Below are 16,493 nucleotides of genomic sequence, written 5' to 3'. Positions count from 1 at the left end.
TCAATAACAACATTTGCACTGGAGAATCGAACAGCCTAAAATGCGAGAACCTCCTGTCGAATATAATGGCAAAATTCTGTTACTTAGAGATGTGTAAAAATGAAAGCACAAAATCTTTTTTGATTAATTACGGTCCTCGGATTTCAATCCTATCAAAAACCCATTTGAAATGACGCATCAGAGAGAAATAAGAGCTGCTGACGAATATGGAAAACTTAATGAGGTTTCCATATTCGGGATAAAACGCTTACGTTTCCGGAGACAAAATCCCTATAACCCTCTTACGAGACCACCCATCTTGGTCACAGTGTAAAACTGCCCATAGAAGCTCCTCTCACAACATTGTTCCAGCCGGAAGTATTTTTTGATTTTGGCCAGCAGTGGAATCGAGCTGAGGCGAAACTAAATTCTTCATCCCAACCCGTCACATTGCAAAACGCTCCCCACGTGATCTTTAACAACCATACCAAGCTAAAATAAATAAATAAATAAATTTTCTGTTTATACTCCTGGACGACCAAACGGTCAGAGGAGTTTACAAGATACACAAAATAGCACCGTATTCAGCAGTCACCGGCTTGAACCCCGGTCACTCAAGGCACGTGTACTTATGCACCCGCGCGCCTGACCACTAGGCTACGGCGGCCTAGTCGTTAGATCACCTGACTTCTCGGCCCTCTGCGGTGACGGACTTGGCAGTAGGGTATAATAGTCAAACCTACCACGCTACCCACGTGGACATTCTTATTGGACTGACATAACTTCTAGAATCAACACTAAGAAGGACTGCTGTTCTAATTACTGCCAAAGGAGGACCAAGTCACTGTTAACTGAATTTTCTAATATTTTGACAGGCTAGTATATGATGAAAAAAAAGTTCAGACACTCAGCTAAACGTTGTAAAGCCTACAATCAAAAGAGCGAAGTTCTACCACAATTACTTATAGTTGATTCCAAGTTCTTCTCACTCATGAGCGTTACTAAAATCACTCTTGGGAAAGAATTAAAACTATAATTTAAAACCCAATATTTCATTCGTAAGAGGTATGCCAATTGATTACATGTAGTAATCAAGCTTTCCACGTTATGAAATACGCGGACAGTGAGATCTCAAAGATACAGCCCAAATATTTCCGATAACAATAAGAGTGGAACGATCTCTTAAGACAAACGTCTATCAAGTGTTAATTCACAGATGTTAAACTTAAATCTTATTCCCCTTGTGCGTTCACATTTATCATAATGAAGTCGCCGACCGGGCTAGCCGGGTAAGTAAAGTGCCTGCCTGGCAACCCAAAGGTCGCGGGTTCGATTCCTGCCTCGGGCTGGATATCACGATGGTGCCGAACCAACCGGTTGGTTGGATATCCCGGCTACGATACACGAAGGAAGCAAGAAAAAACTGGTTCCTTCGTGTATTGATCACATCATACGAAATAAAATAAAAAATAATGAAGTCCATTCACACTAACTATTATCGGAAATATTGGCACTGGATATCTTCGAGGTCTCACTGTTCGAGTAATTGACAACGTGGAAAGCTTGGTTACACATAATCATTTGGCATACCTCTTACTGATGAATAGTGGGATTTTAATGAATAATGGGATTTTAGTTCTTGACGTAGCCCAGTGGTCTTCTTTCTTTCCCACGAATGGTTTCAGTAAAATTCGTTATTCAAAAGAAAACCTTGGAACCAACTACAGGTAATTTTTATACCGATTTCTCAAACTATCTTAATCTTCTTTCGACATGATGGGTAGTGTTATTATTATAATAGTAAATATAATGAAAACAAAACAGACTTGTGTTGCGTCTTTAGAAAGCAACTTACTGCTATGATAAAACGAATATTAAACTGCGATGCAAAGAAAGAAATAAGTTAACGTGTAAAATCTTCGTACTTACCCGACATTCGCTTTTGACAGATATTCGTTTTCACATCTCAAATAGCTATCAAATTCGTGTTTTATTTCAAAATCCGTTGGTATGTCGATTGATGTAACTGGACGAGCCTACAATGAAACAAATGTTCTCTGTATTAGATGAATTTAATTATTGTTGTAAGAAATATTTTCACTCAGAGAACGTAGAGTATATTATATGAATAATTTTTACTCCTTACTGATATTTAAACAATAGCATCTTAAGATTATTATTAAATATAATACCACTCTTATACCGCGTGAAATTAATAATATAGTTTATTAACCTATTCACCTAAACTACTATACATTAAGGTAACGTTTCAGATATCTTACCGATTCCCATCATCAGACCGTGCTGCTGACAGACTCCTCTTGCCGATGCTCCCAGAAACCCGATGTGCATAACTATAATAGCATCTTAGCTATTCTGTGTGAATACATCATAATAGATGTACCTGAAGAACACTACTATTTCTGTGTTCATACTTTCTTCTTGCAATAATAAATAAAAAATATTTTCTTTGTGAAAAAATAATAAAAAAAAATCGATAAGAATGAAAAATTAAACTGAAATAGCTCTTATCAGTTAGCAGATACTGTTTGCATAATGTGTTTAAGATATGGCGTCATTTTGTTGCAACCTGAAACCATCCCTTTAATTACAAACACGCTTTTTTTCTTTTTCTTTTTTTAGAGAACAATCGGGAAGTCGAGCGATGATAGTTGTCACAAAAGGAATCACAATTCAAAGAAAAAGAAAATCAGGAACTCCTAAAGCAATATAAAACTTAAAACCCTACCACTCCATATCAAAAAATGGAATCCACCGATTAAGAAAATGGTAAGAAAAGAAATTCTACGCTCAAAAGTCTCACTTTTAAAATTTTAGTTGTGAAGAAGAGAAAGCTAATTACACTGTAATTAGTTTTCTCTTCAAGCGTGTTAATCTTTTCAAGCGTGTTAATCTTTTTCCTTCTGAAGAAATTCATGATGAATACTGCGTCATTTACAGAACATCATGAAGAACAAAAAATTTCATGTTAATTCAGCCAGCAACATCAAAAACTTCATACCATCTCCAGTATCTCGGACTCATAAAATTAAACTCCTGTTTTTTTATATACAGAGCTTTAATTCCACTCATCCTTCTCTCTTTCCTTGATAATAAAATATATACTTCCTGTGTTATATCCCTCTGACTAATTAATCTTCTCTTCCTTGGTTTTTTCCCGTTTTATTTAATTCAGTTCGTTTTATTCTCAGTACTAGAGAAGCACGTGATACTCCTGAAACAAATACAATGTAAGTTATATTTTCAGTTTTAACTACGTTATTTTATCATTTCATCTCAGGCAAGTCAGCGGTTATTGTAATGTAAAGCATAGCTATTTTGTTTACAGAACTCAATATTTTTGTTTTTAAAATTAAGTGCTTTCATGTCAATTTTTCAAAGTTGTTCATAATAATTAGTTGCAGAACTTTAAAGTAAGATAAAATTAATACTTGAATTATAAATTAATTTTTATTTAATATGTTAATAAACACATTCTTTATCTTAATTTTTTATTTCTTACTTGTAATAGGTAAACTTTTTTTCCGATTAGTCCCCATTCCATATCTCTGGGTGCACAGAACTGATTTGCTACCTAAAAGAAAAATATAATATAAATAAATTGGACCTCAGTTTACTTACCAGTTTATTTACTGTATTTATTTTTTATTTATTTCTCCAAAATTAGCTAGTTGAGGTTTCGCCTATAGTGCTCTTTGAACTCTATAGGCGAAACTCCTAGTTTTGGAGTCTGGTTTTCATTTTTAATCAATATTTTGGTAAAATAGCATTGATTTTTTTTTTAGCTTTTATTGCAGCGTTCATGAAGCAATAGTTTATATTAAGCTAAAAATGAAAAAAAAAAATTCGTTGCAATAATATTTTAAAATGAAAAATTTTAAAAAGATTTTTTTAAATTAAACTAAACTGAATATCGTGAATATTAATGTAATAAATTATCTGTAATTTGTTCCAAGGTCTTCTTTTGACTAGCAATTTTACTGAAATAATTCATTCGTGGGAAAAGAACTAAAAATGTAATTAAAATTCCATTTTTCATTTGTAAAAGATAAATCAAGTGCAGAGGCGAAACTATAAATTGTAAGTCCTACATCAAAAGGACCAAATGGCTACCAAATGATCTTAAACTACAATACCAAACCAGTCGCCCGGTCCACTGCCTTCTTGGTACTTCTGCGGTGCTGGCCCTGGCGATATGGTAATTTTGTCACTGGTCAAGTAATTATGCGTAATCATGCTTTACACGTTATCAAATACACAGATAGCGAGATCTCAGAGGTACCCAGCGCCAATATTTCCGATAACAAAAAAATTGTGAAACGACCTTATTATGGTAGACATCTAACAAATGTGAATGCGCAGTTTTTCAAACAAATCTCCCAGAAGTGGGACTATCACTTTTCGAGTCTTTATGAAGGGGAAGCATGTAAGTTAGAATATTTCCATATATCGGACATTATGAACGGGCGACATACGGTAGGTTAATTGAGCTTTCATCGGTTTTAATATGCAAGGTATCGGAAATGTTTAAATGTATAATTTATAAATTTATACATGTGATCAACAATTGTAATATTATCGAATTTAAATTCGGGATAAAAGAATACTGACTACTGGATCAGTTCTGAATCACCCAAGCTGCCAACATCAACGGATTTTATGTGATAAGTTCTATCCATTAAAGTACATCGGACGGAGCCTTGATAAGAATAAACACATCCCAAATAATCAGTACGATATATGATGTTATGTCTGAACAGAACAGCATCTTCATTCGATATAGTAGCAGGAATATGACACATTTTATCCAATTTAACTAAAAGTCGATACATTACGGGTATTTCAGTATTCCGAAATAAAGGCTATAACTTGCTGAAACAGAACTTAAACAAATTATCTCTATATTAGTTATAAACAACATCATTCCAAAAAGCGTTGAAAGCCGGTAATTATATCTACTATATTTGTAATCGTAACTATGCTGGTAATCATAACCACTAAAGGCAATTTACTATGCATGCAAAGTATACACAACAAATATTCTTGTTGACACCGAACAGACAGAAAACGTAAGGAATTTTTTTAAAATTTTAAATTAATTTTTATTTTTTAAAATTTAATTTAAACATTTTTAAATTCAAACAAAAAATTTCCTTAATTTTTCCTGTTATTTGTATTATCTATATGGGAGGATTTTCCTTTACTATTTTAAAAAATTCCTCTACATTTTCTGTCTGGTCTGTGTCAAAATATTTGTTGTATTTTACTTCATACTTCTAAAGAAGGGTCATTATAATTTACGCATACACGATCATTACAAATTCAACTCACCCAAACTCCAACTTCACCCAACAATAACACTTGCTCTTCATTTACGCAACACTTGCTAGACTCATCTTGGGAAATTTCTTCTTCTTTGGTACCACCCGAGACTGAAATAAAAAAATAATTTTCATGAGCAGTAGAAGTAGAAGATAAAAAAGTGAATCGAAACGTAACATAAATAAAATTAGAAGATCCTTGATTGATCATCAATTTCTGGTAGTTGGATATAATTGTTCTATTGGTTATAATAAATGTATTCTCTAACTTTGCTTGGTACAAGTATATATTTAAGAATTATCTGTGCTTTCGAAAGGATTCTTTCGAACAATTCAGGAACTGCTCTTGTTTTCAGCGAGATGGGTTCTAATGCGCTACTGATATCTCTCTCTCTGCGTGTGTGTGTGTGTGTGTGTGTGTGTGTGTGTGTGTGTGTGTGTGTGTGTGTGTGTGTGTGTGTGTGTGTGTGTGTGTGTGTGTGTGTGTGTGTGAGAGAGAGAGAGAGAGAGAGAGAGAGAGAGAGAGAGAGAGAGAGAGAGAGAGAATTGTGTACGAATAAATGAGTCAGTCCTTGAGCAAAATAAAAACAAAATACAGAATAATAAGATCTTACCATCTTGAACAATCTTCTTATTTTTACTGCCTACAGAGATCGAGGAAATATTCAGTTTGCCACTCTTGAGATCCCTTTCCAGTGTCACAGTATCTGGTTCTGCCGAAGCTGATACGACAGACTAAATGAAATAAATAAACAGAAATATTCCACATTTCATGCATAAAATGTTGTTTAGGTAACTAATAGACTCCTTAGCTAATTATTGAAATTTTAGAATTATGATTAATCAAGATTCAAATTTGAGTTTTGAAACTTATCATCAGCACGTTGCTTTCTTTTCTGGGGATATTTGCGAATATAGCACTTTTTTTTTTCCTTTTCGCATAGATCTCTTTCTCCAACGTTACGCTTCTCTATCTGCTCACCAAACACTCTCTCTATCTTCTTCATGGTTTTCCTCTTTACCACTCCTCACAGTTGTCGTTCACCATATTCTCTTTGGTCACTTCTCTTCAGGTATCGTTCTAATATATCCATCCAAAATCAAACTTTTATCCCTAGTTCTTATATTCATCATTCATCCCCCACGGGATGGAACGTAATGGTACGACGAAGTAGTATACGCCATTACCAATCACCTCCTCTATTCGCCTAATAGACAGAGGAGGTGATTGTTGTTAATGTAAGTGGGAAGTTAGTTATAGAAAAAAGCATAGAGATTTTAGGAATACTGTATAAGATTTGTTCGGTTAGTTCATGAAAAATTTTAAAGAGAGTTATCAACTTCAGAGATTGAGCCATTTAATTTTTTTAAAAATTTCATTATATTTTATTATGTTTGTTTCATTGAACGAATTCTCCAACTTTTTGGTTTTGGAAGAAGTGTTAATATTTGTCAAATGACATGAATGTTTGCATGGAAGCTCTAGGCTTTTGCTGTACCAGAAAAAACAATATAAAAAAATAATAAATTAATAAAAAAAATAATAACCCTTCTTACGTGTTCTACTCCTCACGTAGGTACTTATTCAGCTGACTTTCGATTTTCCCAAACTGTCGGTTTCATTTCCGAGGCAGTTTCATGGCGTGGGCTGCTTTTCGTAATTCGGACTCTAGCTGTTATAGCGCCAAAAACAGCAATGTCGTGGTTCCCTCACTCTGGCACTTCTATTGAAATATGCCCCACCTTCCATTTTCCAGCACCACAATTCTTCATCCCATGCAGCGCTCAGTGTAAAAAAAATCTGGTTTGAGGAAAACGAAATTGAAAAACCCGCCTAGCGGACCCGTAGTTCCCACCTGAATCCGATCGAACACCTTTTGGATGAGGTGGAACGACAAATCAAGGCATGCCTTCATGCTCCTCCTCTTCTTATTGCTAAACTGGTATACTGAAGAATTAATGGACACAGATTCTTGCTGCTTGCTGTAAGAAATTGGACGAAAGTGTTCTACGATGGACCAATGTGTTCATTGAGGTCAAAGCTGAACCTACACCTTATTAATTTGTTCATTAAAACTCATTTTAGATGTTACTTTTCTTACAAAATGAGATAAATTACCAATTAGCATTAAGTAAAATTTGGATTAGAAACTTTCAGTTACCTCTCCAAGTCCGTAGTTTGCAGTTATACTAATTACAGATGGATTGCTTGTAACTGGATCGCATGTGAACATCACTCCGGCTACTTCACAAGGAACCATCTCCTGAATTACTACAGCCATTGGTGTATTCAGCAACTGACCATAGCCTCTGAAAATATATCTCAATATCTCAATATCTGAGCAGATATTAAAGATTTCATTTCAAAGCAAATGCTAAACGTCAATAAACCTATAGCCTGTATCATTATAAGCAAACAGAAGTAATAAGCTTCAACTTTAATTTTTAAGTATGTAACACTATGTTAACTCTTAACGAAATGTTAACTAGATTTTTTTCGATAATGTGGAATATTTTGTATGATGATAAAGTTGGATGCAATAATGCCACGTTGAATGGAAACAACAGAGCCATCCACGTTTCCAAAGTTAAATTCATGCCAATTTTACAAATTTTCAAAATTGCAAATGCGTGGTATTTTAAAAACCAGTTATATGAGCGTCAGATGGCAGATAAATTAATTTTTGTTATTTTTAGGGATCATGTGTCGATACAACTCATGTGGCATCAGAGCGAACTAGAAATAACTGCAATTTACAAAAGCTACCGAGTTAGTTCGTTAAAAGAGAAAGCTAGCCGATGCGGAAAAAAGCCGATATCCAGAGAAGAACATTGTATTACCATTTACTGTAGGAAACTTATTCTAAAAATAAAAGAAGTAAATAAAACTTTTGTTTATACTCCGAGTTGCTGCACAGGATCAGAGAATATAGGAGCACCACCATATTTAACAGTCGAGTGGACCAGAACTACGGTCAATTCAAATGGATGTACTACTGCACCCTCGCGTTTGACCACTTGGCTACGGCTGCCATCCAGGAAGAACCAGAATTCTCGGTGATGAGCAAGAATCACGGCTTGTTTAAAGAATCAGGCAAATGCAGGAATCTGGATATTACCTTACTAGATTCACACCTCGTGGAAAAGGCTCGGGTTCGAATCTAGCCATTTGGTGTGAGGAACTTGTATGGGCATTTTTTTCAGTCCGTGGCTAGTTTAGTCGGTTTCAGGCGAGGATAGTAAGCAAAGTATTCCAACTCCCCCCTCCCCCCCGAAACTCTGATTTTTTTATTCGTTCAGCAAAACAGGCAAACCGACCACAGAGAAAACATGCAATTTACAGACGTTATACAGACCACAGACGCATGGAGGAGATAATTCTCGGTTGTCCTAATATGATATATATATTTTTTATTACATCAGCACAAAATTCCTGTGTAAAATTGTATTTTAGTATTGAAATACAATTTTACGTAAGAATTGACACGGTCAGCAATGTCAATTATCAGCTTGTGGCGGTAAATAAAGCTGGACATAGATGAAAGGACCGGTTCCACGAATTACGTTGTGCACAATTTCTAGTGAAAACAGGATTGCACAATGTGTGTGACATTTATATCGATTAAAATAGCGAATAAGGGTTCAAAAAGATATAATCTTGCACTCTTTACAATTTACTGAAAATTAATGGCTTTCTGCTTATTTATGTCCTTTTTTTTATCACATCATCTTGCTTTTCGAAAAGTGGCGTTATTGTATCTCATACGAATAAATTAATACCATTTAACACACCATTGCTAATCAACAGAATAACAACAGAATAAAATGAAAGTATTGGATCCCTTTACCCTCTCTGAATTTACAATTAGAGAACAGAATGCATTTTCCAGTTTGTCATTCGCTCACCTTTTATATTCTACAGCAACAAAAGAAAATTGCGAGGCCCAGCATTTTTTCACAGCTTGCAGAATCTAATTAAATAGAAACAAAAAGTGTTTCAAAACAAAGTTGCATCGTTAAATATTTTCTTGGTTAAATGGTATATAATAAAAGCATATAATACAGTTATACAAATATGCAGAACATGACGGAATATTAGAGAACAATTCCTTGTTCGCTAATATAACCTGGAAATTTTACATGAACATGTGCATTTTTAAATAGAAATTTCAACAAGGACAAAAAAAAAGTTAAAGAACAGAACTCTGGGGGTGGGATATCCAACAGGAAGGAACCAGAAAAAATTAAACAACTACTAATGATTAAGTGTTAGAGACTCATTGGATCAACATCTAGTTTCACCAACGACCATGACATGGCTTTCGAGTCCATGTTTAGATTTTCATTTTTCCGGAAATTTTAAAACTGTTGTGAAAATAAGAGACGTTGAACACTTGATGTAGCGAGTAATAAAAGTGTGCCAGATAATCGAATCTCATAATGTGTAAAGAATCTAGAAGGAAAGGAAAGAAAAAGGAATCTATAACTGACTCTATACTAAAAGGAAAGGAATCTATAACTGACTTTCGGAATAGCCAGTATATTTTGTAATAAATGAATGAATTGCACAAAATTTTCAATAAAAGATTTTTCTTACATATCTAGACCTTTAAAAACACTTGATCATGCTGCTATACTTTAACCGTCTCAAATATGGAATAAAAGTCTTCCCTTACCTCCTTAATTCCTTGTATTCCAAGAAATGTATCCATTTGGCCCGCGCATGACATCTGTTCTGTGTCTTCTCCTACAAACAAAATTAAGATAAAAAGTCACACTTATTTAGTCACATAATTCTGTTCACTGAAAGTTCATTAAAAATTTACAAACTACACTTATGGAATGAGAGTTTAAAGAATTTTAACCAAGAAATTAGAATTGCGTTTGTACCTTAAAAAAAATCCATCTCAGATGACATTCAGTAATAGTATTTTTGAGTGAAATCAGAAGAAATTTCCTTTTCTGTAGTATGCCGCTTATAATGGAGGTTTTAGATACTGGTAGCCAGAGGTGATGTATTTCCCAACTCGAAATTTTCAATGTACTGCATTATTTCCTATCAGGCTTGCTAGTTTAACGGCAACTGAATACACTGGTGTTCAAAGAAAGTGCATCACCCTATAAAATTGTAATTGTAGTCCGAATAATGTAAGTATATGGCAATATTTCTTACAGATTGCATCAGATAAGATTGACACGCGTAGGTGATGACGTAATATTGCATCAGCTGTTACTTTCACCTATATAAGCACGCTCTGCAAGAGTTGCAGTCATTCCTTGCTTGTGTCAGGATTGCGAGTTACGTGCAGTTGACGCCACGAAGAAAGAGTGCTATTGTTGCTTTACATTAGGAAGGATGTTCTTCTCGTCTATTGCATATAGAGTGTCTTGTAATCAATCGACAGTGAGTAGATTTCTTTCCAAACTCAAAAATACTGGTTCTGCTGATTGGAAACAAGGAGCCGGACGCAAACGAGTCTCTACGCCAAAACAGGACCGCGTTTATGCCTTAAAAACCGTAAAGCTTCTTCGTCTGAGCTGGAAACAGAATGGGAAGAACACACAGGAGTGGTAGCAAGTGCAGTAACAGTCAGAAGACGCTTCTTCAAAAATGGACTTGTAGCCCGTCGTCCTAAGAAGAAGCCTCTCCTCACACAAAAAATGAAAAAGGTCCAATTAATTTGGTATAAGGAGCATGTCGAACTGACTTCCACTATCCCCCGAGCAATGGAAGTCAGTTATTTTCTCGGATGAGAAGAAATTCAACCTGCATGGCTCTGATGGGAAACAAACGAATCGCCGTAGAGTGGTGAAGAATGTATGGTGTATCGTGGATCCAGACTGTATGATGTCTACAGTGAAATTCCCTACCAGCCAAATGATATGAGGGTGCATTTTGTATCGCGGAGTAGGTCACCTGCAGTTTATAAAAGGTTACGTAAATGCCAATGGATACCTGGCTATATTGGAAAGTAAATTGCTGCCAACCATTGGAGACCATTTCGACCTGCCAATTAACTGCATCTTTCAGGACAACTCTGCTCCTTGTCATCGGGCGAAAAGTGTAAGTAGGCACTTCTGTAGTTATTTTAGCTTCATTTCTGCATTAGAGGTTCGACAATAATGTGTTTACATTTGTTACAGGTGAAAAAATGGTTGGAAGAACGGTCCATTATAACTGTTAGCTGGCCAGAAAACAGCCGACCGGACCTGAATCCTATAGAGAACAGTTGGCATCGTGTGGAATCTGCAGTTGCCAGAAAGAAACCAAAGCCCCTTCGTGAACTTCAGGAAGCCATAATTCGTGTTTGGAACCACGAACTGTTAGTTGATCAGAAATTTATCTTGTCAGTGCCTCGACGGTGTACTGCTGTCGTCAGGGCCAGAGGAGGTTCAACTAAATATTAGTTTGCACCTGGTGAACTTTTCATTTTGTTTTCCATTTAAAATGATAAACTGAAGCAGACTGAGGGCTTCTGATAACATTTCAGCCATAATTATCGTGTTTACCAAAACTGTTGTATAAAGGTTGCAAATGCTTGTTTTGGAATATTTTGAGAGCACCTGTCAAATATTACTTAGCTTTACCTTAACTATTAATAAATATCTTTTATTTGTATTTCTATTTGTGATGCTAGTCATTAATGTAACATACCATCGCGAAAAAGGGTTATAAATGTGAAACTGTTAGGTGATGCACTTTCTTTGAACACTAGTGTAGTTTAGCCAAATGTTTAGAAGTGAGTGTTTCGTCCTGTGCGAAAAGAATCCAGCATGTCTGCCACAATGTATATTTATTCGTGTCCGGTCCGGTCCGGAAATTCTTGAAACTACCTGCTACGTTGGATTACATAAAGCAATTAAAAATGAATTCTCAGTTTCTTTATGCATGTCAACCTGATAAAATTTGTTCAGTATACGAAAATAAATCATTTGTTTATTATATTTCGAATTATGGAAAGGATTTACAAGCATTGTATTTTTATGATTGTTTTATGATTTTATGTACAGTTCTTTTATCAGAATATTATGAAGATGATAAATCATGACCACCATGATTTATGACGATTTTATTATTTTAAATTTGCTTCTTTTTTTATAATATTTCGTTGTGTTCCAAGTATGTATTCTGTTTTCAATTAGTTTGTCTTATGTATTGTAATTGTAATTTTCCTGTTTCGCGTGAAACCACAAAATAAAAAAAAAAAAAAAATGAAGTAGAAAAATAGAAGGTACAGAAATAAATACAGTGCTAGATCTACGAAAAATTACAGAAGTATCTTTTCAACTAAGTTTCATTAAAGACGTTTAATACTAGACATACCTGTGGCAGAAGACCTTACAGCAAACTTTATTGTGTTAATCTCATTTCCATATAAGCTAATCAGGTGCCTTTCGATCTCTTTGTAGACAGCATCTGGAATTGGTTGCTTTGCGACCTGATTCACCACTCTAAAATGAGATATAAAAGAATCCCTTCACTATTATTAAAACGAAGAATGTATTGTGATAAACGTATTCATGCCAGATGTGGGTAAGGGAAGGGGGGCATACATTTTGATTGAGAAATTTATCTTTTCATACGAGTAATTTTCTGCAACAGTTGCTGTAAGGACTGTTGTAAGGACAGTCCATACAACAACTGTCCTTACAGTACATACAAGGTGTTTACAAGTATAAAGGCCATGTTCACTATTTAAAAAGTAATTACTATGTATTCTGTTTTTGCTAGTATTAAAGATAAAAAATGAAGCCCAATTAAAAAATACAGTTTTCGCACATACTAGAGTCTTAAAAAGATGTGCACACATTTCCATCGAAAATGTTTAATCACGTATTTGTATGTGAACCTAAGATTTTCTGCTTTTGATTAGTTGGTTTTGCTGATAAAAGATGGCATTAGTTTTCAAAACAAAAGCGAAATTATAGCCATAACGCAAAGCTTCAACAACATGGCTGCTGGATGTTTGACGCTAGAACAACGCAAAGTAACTTTAAAGTAGCATATTCTGGAAATCGAGAATAAGTGTGAAGTTTACTGACAGTGGAGACGTAAATTTTGTCACATCACAAAGAATAATTTCAAGGATTCATGATAAATTTGAGATGTAATCCCATATCGTCCTCCTCTTATCCCGATGTATGAAGATGATCCCGGTCGCTGAGTTGAGGTTTGTGAAAATGTGAATGGTTTAAAGCAAAGATTTTCCTTTAAAATCCTGTCCGAAAAGATTCACTTTAGATCATTCGCAGACATAATTGTGAGTACTGGTTCCAATTAATTCAAATATTCATGCAGAGAAGGCTGTGGAGTTATAGCCTGGTACGGTGTCTCATCCAAGTGAATTGTTGGTCTGTTATTTTATTTATTTATTTATTATTTTTTGATGGGACAGTTACACTGACAGAGCCATAGGGCCGTCTTATCCCATTGGAAGTCTCGGCACCTTTGAGGCCTCCCCCACATCCTTTTCATAATTAATATTTGTAACTTTGTAACGAACTCTCTCCTATGTTAATATGTATTTCTCTGAGTTTTCAAAACAGCATTATTATTATTTCCAATAATAATAATAATAGCCATAAAACTTATCAGTGCATATATACATAGACACGTACTAGAGTATGCATAAAAGATCTGAATGGATTTTTCAGGGGAACTTCGGAGGGAGCTACTTACGGGGTCTGGAAGGAGAGCTTGGAGCCAGCTAAGGAGCCCGAACTGCATTTTTAAAATAAATATAATTTCTTAGTATGATCCTTCAAAACGTTAAAATGAAAAGTATATTTTTAAATTGTGTCAGCTCATAACAGTTTAGCTTTCAATTACAATATCTACTCTTGTGGCTTCTACAATCTTATACAAACGTGAACGTTGGACTTTCTGTAGGCAATAAAAAATATTCAAAATAATATGAGGAAAACAAAATGTTCAAAATAATAAGAGGGAAATAAAATTTTGAATCTAAAATGAATCGTTAAAATTATTTTATCCAATTTTATTCAATCGACAGAGTACCACATTGCCAAACGCATGGTTCTCTGTGAATTACAATTAATTATTGCATTAATTAAAAGAATTATTAAAAGAAAAATTAGTTATTAGGCGGACTTGTACTTACTTTTGGCACTCTGTTTGTAAATCGCCTTTCTTTAGACCCCTGTAAGAATGTATCAAATGGAATTTCAGGTAAACGGCATTCCTAATGAACTAATTATATATATTAAAATATTTTATAATAAAATATACACTTGTATATTTTGCTGTAAAGTTATAACAATTAATGAATTTTACAGGAACTGTTTTTCACCAATATGAAATAATATAATTCAACAGTACCTACCTTGCAACATTTTCGAGGTTGGACAATATCGGAACGACATTTTTTGCAAATTGTTTATAAGAGGCTGTGGTGACAACGACGCCTTGAGGCACTGTAAACTAGAAGGTTAATTAGGTTACATGTCTGTAGTTTTTATCCTATATCTTCAATTTGAAATATATTCTATATTTTAGAATCGTCTACTAATTGGGATAATGTTGCATAACAACTGTAAAATACAACTCTTTCGTATTAGCATGAAGTTTCTGTATCAGTGGCGGACATTAGTTGTAGTCAAGCCAGATTTTTGTGATAATGTTCAGGATTTTCTGCTTAACAAATGGTGTAATTTGTGGTAAACGAATATTTTTAACGTTTAGTAATGATATTGATTTAGGCATTTCAAGTTTATTGTCTGTTTACTGATGATATAAAGGTGGACATGGTTGTTAATGAAAATGATCTTGATCAGCTCAGCGGATTGGTTGAAAAATGGTAACAGATTTAGCATTGATAAATGCATGCAATGTACTGCTTTAGAGATTAGGGTAATAGGAATCCTAGAATAATATACCATTTGGATAGCATTTAACTCCAGTGAGTTGATAAGGACAAAAGATGTAGAGATATAGTGCCACATGAAATTTTCTGAGCAGTACAATATTGTTGTACACGTTGGCATTAATGATAATAAGAGTAGGAGACCGGCGGAATTACTTAACAAGTACAGGTCAATGTTGAAAAGAAGCCGTGAGTTAGAGTTGAATTTGAAATTGTCTGCAATTCTGCCCAGACACGATAGGAGGAAGTATACGCTGGTGTGCAAAATTAAAGGACCAGCCAGGTTTCCTGTAGCTTCTAATAGGAGTGGCCTGGATATGAGAAAAGCATACCAAAGGAACCTCGTGAGGTACAGAAATGATGAAGGAAACAACACCGACACAACAACGGAAACAAAACGGTAAAGAGGGACTTTATTCAAAAATGGCAACATAGCACTGGCTGCCATGATATAGATGCAAGACTGCCAAAGATGGAACAATGCAGGCTTTGCACCGCCTGTCCATACTTAGAACAATGTTGTTGATAAGTTCTTGCGGTAACATCGTCCATTCCTCTGCTAGCGCCATCTTCAGCTGGTGAACATTTTCTGGTGGGTGTGGACGTGCCGCTAGTCGTCTCAACAGAACGTCCCATACGTGTTCAATGGGATTTAGATCGATGGAACGGACAGGCCAATTCATACGAACAATGTCCTCACTTTCCAAAAGCATATCAACAGCTGCAGTGCGATGGGATTTAGCGCTATCATCCATAAACACGAACTCGGGACCAATGGTACCTTGGAACAGACGCACATGGGGCAGGATTACCTCAGTACAGTAGCATGCACCGGTTACAGTACCACCTTCCAGTTGTGAAGTTGTGTACGTCCATCCAAGATAACGCCTCCCCAGACGAGAACACCTCGACCGCCATATCGATCCCTTTCAGTGATGTTTGCGGGGTGATACCGTGTGCCAACCTCTCGCCAGATTAGCGGACGTCCAGAATCGCTGCTGAGACTGAATCTATTCTCATCAGTAAAGAGTACCTTAAGTAAATATTTTGTGGTTGTAACCTTTAGAAATAATGTTGGTCCTTAGGGTTTGCGCATCAGTGTACCATCAGGAGTAAAGGGAAGGGTTTTGCTTTTGTAAATGTGACTATGGTGGTCTGAGGCAGTATTTAAATTTTATACGGTGGGACCAACTGATGATGTTACCAACAGCAAATTCAAATTAGGAAACTTTCAAAGAATTAAACTTGGATGCTAATGTGCTTTTCGTACCAACTAAGAAATATTTTC

Source organism: Mastigoproctus giganteus, chromosome 9, assembly GCF_048544385.1.
Source record: "Mastigoproctus giganteus isolate SK-2022 chromosome 9, ASM4854438v1, whole genome shotgun sequence".
Lineage (NCBI taxonomy): Eukaryota > Metazoa > Arthropoda > Arachnida > Uropygi > Thelyphonidae > Mastigoproctus > Mastigoproctus giganteus.
The sequence above is the reverse complement of the archived record's forward strand: the minus strand, read 5'-3'. Positions refer to the sequence as shown.